Source organism: Dendrobium catenatum, unplaced genomic scaffold (genome assembly GCF_001605985.2).
Source record: "Dendrobium catenatum unplaced genomic scaffold, ASM160598v2 fragScaff_scaffold_470, whole genome shotgun sequence".
Lineage (NCBI taxonomy): Eukaryota > Viridiplantae > Streptophyta > Magnoliopsida > Asparagales > Orchidaceae > Dendrobium > Dendrobium catenatum.
This window is the reverse complement of record NW_021318932.1, coordinates 126,829-132,704: the sequence shown is the minus strand read 5'-3', so window position 1 is coordinate 132,704 and position 5,876 is coordinate 126,829.

The window sequence follows — 5,876 nt, the reverse complement described above, 5'->3', positions numbered from 1 at the left end:
ATGCTATAAATATATCTGAGTCTTCCACTCCTTCATGAATCAGTTTACATCTACTTTTCCAAACTAGAAAAATAGTTGTACAATAAAGATTAGCTGAAAAAGAATTTTTCTTTGCATACCTCTCAAGCTCCTCCAAACATGAGTTGAAGTTAGAGAAAAAAGGGACCTGAAAACCCCAAGTATTAAGCAAATTAATCACCTTAATGATTTTTGTACAGCTGCCAGCAATATGCCACTTGTTTTCTTCTTCCTGACATCCTCTCGGGCAATATGAATAATCTCGTATTTTCCTTTTCATTAGGAAATCATTTGTGGGCAACGCTTCATTATAAAGCCTCCACCAAAAGAGTTCAATTCTAGGATTCAGTTTTAAATATTTCATCCATTTCCACAGGTTGTTCTCTGTTTTCCGATCTAATATGGCTTCAGATGACAGAGCAGCGATCGATTTTCCAGAATTGTTATTTTTAAGTTCCAAATGGTCACTGTAGTAGTCTGTTTTTATTGGAATTTTTCTGATAAGTTCCACAAGTGGTTCTCCAAAAAAAACTTGCAAGAGATTTGAATTCCATCTACCTTCCACAATAAAAGTGCATAAACTGTAGTTGGACGGCTCTAACATATTAATGAATGTAGGCCATTTAGAAAAGCTTTTGTCAAGGACCCAAGCATCGAACATCCAGTTAATAGATTGTCCATTTGAAATATTCCATCTCACAATGTTTTTAAGAGATACAACACCTGTTGTGATAATCTTCCAAGTAGCTAAACTAGCACTCTTCACCGGTTCATTCCATATATTCATACCATATTTGCTTCTAAGAATCTTGTAAAGCACTGAGTCCTTCTTCATGAGGAAATCCCAATCAAATTTCGCACGAAGAGGTCTTACCTTAGAGACTGCTGAATAAAGTCCACGGCCTCCATCCTCTTTAGGCTTGCAAAGTAGCTCCCAAGATGCATAGTGCAATCCAGTATTACCATTACTCTTATTCCATAAGAATCCTCTACACATCTTATCAAATTCTTTGAGAATGCTTGTAGGAACCAATGTGAGAGATGATAAGAACATTGGAAGAGCTAGGAAAGCCGATTTTACCAAAATTAATTTCCCCTCCAAAGACAAACAGTGCTTTCGCCAAGTGTTTAGTTTGTTGGCCGCATATTCCAATAAGATTTGAAAATCAGATTTTTTCAGTCTTCTAACTGTTAACTTTACACCAAGATATATTATCTCGTTAACAGTTTTATAATTGAGAATTCTACCAATTTTCTTCTTCAGCCCAATCCTAGTTTGTTTACCAAAAATAACCATGGATTTGGATTGGTTTACTCTTTGACCTGTCCACTTGCAGTATAGTGAAATAATGTTCTTCAGTTCCTTAATAATTTTCACATTGGCTTCCGAGAAGATTAAGACATCATCGGCATAAAGCAAGTGTGAAATTTTGGGTTCTTTAGGAGCCATGGAAATACCGAAATAGTTCTTCTTCTGGTTCAAAGCATCAGACAAAATTTGAGAACAAAGTATAAATAAATATGGAGACAAAGGACATCCTTGTCTAAATCCACATTTACCATTGATCCAACCTGATTTATTTCCATTAATAAGAATGCAATATTTTGGATTACTAATGCATTGCATTAAAAGTTCTCTAAATTTGATAGGAAACTTGAAATTGGTAAGTACTTGCCTTAAAGTGCTCCACCCCATGCTGTCATAGGCTTGCTCCATATCCAACTTGATTGTCAAGAGACCATTTTTAGCTTTAGAGTATCTGAATTTGTTGAAGACTTCTTGAGCTAAGAGTACATGTTCTGATGAGATTTACCTCTAATGAATGCAGCTTGTTTCACTGAAATGATTTTATGAATAGCTCCTTCCATTCTATTCAAAAACATTTTAGCTACCACTTTGTAAATAGTCATGCAAAGACTAATAGGTCTAAAGTTGGATACATCTTGTGGATCCTTGACTTTCGGAATTAAAATAATTAATGTTTCTTTCCATGAGGGATGCATACTACCAGAAGAAATAAAATGGCTCACAGCTCTCCAAACATCTTCTTTAATAATTAACCAAAAATCTTTGATAAATGAGAAAGTGATACTGCCCAAGCCTGGAGAAATATTAGAACCGGAATTTTTCAATGCCTCATGCATATCTTTCATGGTGAACTCTGATTCCAGGAATTTGCATTCATCTTCTCCCAAGGTATTCACCGGATTTGGCCATCCTTCCAAAAGACATTCTCTAAACTTCCATTTCTGAGAATAAAATTCTGTGAAAATGTCCTATATTTCGGCTAAAATTTCAGTCGTAGAACCGTGTTTATTCTTGATATGATTGATCCAATTCTGATTCCTTCTTGAGTTTGCAAATGCATGAAAAAAAGCAGAATTGGTATCACCAAGCTCTAGCCATTTTGCTTTAGCCCGCTGCCTCCACCAAGCATTGAGCCTAGCCAATGTAACATTGAGTTCATTGACTTTGAACCTGAGTAAATTTAGCTTTTCTATGGAAAGACCACTATTTTCTTCTTCCACTTGAATCTCAAAAATTTCCTCCTTCAATATATCCCTTGTTAAGTTCAAATTCTTGAACTTTGCTCTACTCATGAAGAAGAGAGCTCTTAGGGTCCTTTTGAATTTTAAGTTTAGAGAATTGGACGGATCTAGCTCACATTTCTTATTCCAAACATTTTTCACCAAAGCAGTAGCTCCATAGTAGGAAGACCAAACATCTTCATAGCGAATCTCTCTACGGAAAGACTCAAAAGGCTTGAAGATTTCTAAAAGGATTGGGCAATGATCCGAAACTAACCTTGAAAGATGTTTCACCTGAGCCAAATGAATAGCATTCAAAGCCGTAGAATTAATAAGACATCTGTCAAATTTCTCTAGAATTCGGGCCCCTCCATCTTTGTTGTTGCACCAAGTGTATTTGGGTCCCATTGATTTAACTTCATGGAGATCATTATGAATCATGAAATTCTTCATATCCAAAGCTCCTTGAGACATTATGAATTTCTTTCCTCCTCTTTTTTCCTCCTGAGAGAGCACACAGTTGAAATCTCCTCCAATCACCATATGATCGTTAACAGAGCAGTGTTTCTCCAAACATTCCCATAATTGTTTCCTTAAATCCGCTTTAGGACTTGCATAAACCGATGCCACCTTCCAACAACCCTTATTCAGGATTGTTAAGTTACCAATGATTGCTTGTGAAGAATAATCTATGACCGAGAATTCTGATATATCCTTTCTCCATAGAACCATCAATCCGCCTGAAAGACCTTCAGAAGGTACCACAAAAGATTCCCAATTTTTCCCCAAAAGGTTTAAAATTTGGGATTTCTCAATTGAGTTTAACTTTGTTTCCAACAAGCCTATAAACAAAGTATTATTGTCTTTTACCACATCTTTGAGATATAGAGCGGCCTCAACTTTCTTGGCCCCTCTACAATTCCAAAAAATCAAGGAAGTCATTGTAAAAGAGTGAGGGTAGGACCCCCAATCTTCTTAACTTTCCCTCCTTCCAACTTCCTATTTTGAGCAATGATATTTGAAGAACCCAAGGATTTAAGCTCTTTAAGCAATTTAACCTTCTTTTTACCTGAAGATTCCGTGGAAGTATCCTTCTTGGATTTTTGTTTCATCAGCATTCTGTCTTTTACTGGGTTGTCTAAAAGACCATTGCTGTTCCATTAATTTTCCAAAATTTCTCCTTCCTCGATACAAGAATCTGCCATAGTAGCCTCTGATAATAAAACATTTTTCTCCATACTCTGAGCTTCTGCCTTATTCATGCTATCTGCAGTAGAAATGGGAATACCTGAGTTCGCTAGCAATTCTTCCTGAATTACTAGAGTTTGCAGGCAACCCGCCATAGCCTTTTTGGGATCTGGTACTAGATTACCTTCCAATGTAACAGAATTATTTGCTGAAAAGTTTTCAGGATTTTTCACTTTAATAATGTCTTGAATCTCCACCACATCCTCTCCTTGAACTGATTTAAATTCCAGCTCAATTATTTTGTTAAGAACATCCTCCTTCTTGTTCATGATTTTCTGATTAGCTTCTCCCTCCGTTAATTGAAAACTTTTATCTCCTGTATCCATATCAGCTTTCTATGGGTTGTTCCTCTTCTGAACCTGCTGATAGATTTTTTTGAGAGGAACTTTATACTTTGAAACATTTCTATTCAAATCTTCATCATAAAATTTAATCTGATTTATCCTTCTGCTCTTCTTACGGTTTACCATGACCCAAGGTCCATATGAAGAAGTTTCCAACCTTTCATCCTCATTAGCAAGATTACCACCCTTTCCATCTTCTTTGCTATCCACGATAGTTACCTGAGATTCATAATTGCTCTTATTACAAACCTCTTCACCATGACCAATCCTCCCACAATGGAAGCAAAAGGAGGAAATTTTTTCGTATTCAATTCTTTGAAAAAATCTTCCTGAAATACTATCCACCCAAACACCCACCGGAAGCTTCTCGTCAATCTTCACTCTAACACATATTCTGGCAAATTCTCTCCTTCCCCACTGGAATAAATTACAATCTAACATAAGCGGAATATCGATCCTAGAAGCAATAATTGAAATATTCTTTTCATCCCAGCACTGTAGAGGAAGGTGTGGCATTCTGATCCATATTGGCGAGGTCAAACCTTTTAAGGATGATGTTGAGAAATCAGGATTCCATTTTTCCATGCCTATTATGTGGTCATTTACGAACCAGGGTCCTCCTGATAGCACTGCCTCCATAGAATCAAGATCATCAAAAGAGCATAAAAACCATCCTTCACCAATTGTTGTAAAATGGAATTTGCCCAACTTATTCCATTGTTTCCTAATTTCCCATGCCACCACATGTGGAGGTAAATCCTTGCCAAATATTTTTATTACCAATGATTTCAGCAATCTATTAGCATTGGTAATTTCAGCTGCTTCACAAAGTTTCACTGCCTTACCATCTTCAGACAATGAAACATCTTCCTCTCTGAAATTCAACTTGATGTAAGGTTTCATCAATCCATTCCTGGATTTTTGTTCAAGACTTGTCTTCTCCGGCAATACACCAGTAACCTTGTCCGCAAATGATATTCCCTTGTCAACTAAGGATGATTTGAACTGCTGTGTAATACTTCCTTCCCTACCAGCTTGAGGAGGATTATCATTGCAACCTCCTAAATCAGCTGAAGTACATTGTCTGACTTCCCTTAAGTCCGAATTAGAATCCAACTGAAATTGTCTTCCCTTCAGATTTTCACTGCGGTGATGCGTGGAAGTAAATTTCTCTGTGGAACCAGGAGACTTGATAGGAAATTGAATTTCTTTGTTTACCAAATTTAAGGAATTCGCGTTTATGTTGCTACCAGGGACAGAGATTGCACTTGAATTCCCAAATCGATTCACAAAAATCCTCAATCCTGAAGAGGAAGCCTCCTGAACTGGAGAGAAATTTTGATCTACCGCAATTACCTGTTTACCTTTACCTCCTACCAGCGATGACTTATCATGTTTCTCAGACAATCTTTCTGAAATGACAAGTTCTCTCCTGGATCGACGAATACGATCGATTTCAATTTGACGATCAGTTGCTGCTTGAAGATGTCGAAGTTCCAAGGACTCCGACGATGTCAGATTAGTGCGGCGGCCATCCGCCGCCATGCCTACCTCCTTCCGCAAAATGAGACGGAAGAACCGCGAGCGAGTAAATTTGAAAAATAACGTAAATTCTCTCATTTTATTAATAGGTCGTGTACTTGGGAAATTATAGCTACTATATCATGGCACTGTTGACTTTTGAACACTATGGTGCCAAAAGGGAAATTTTGGTGTCGAGGAATTATAAATTGTGAA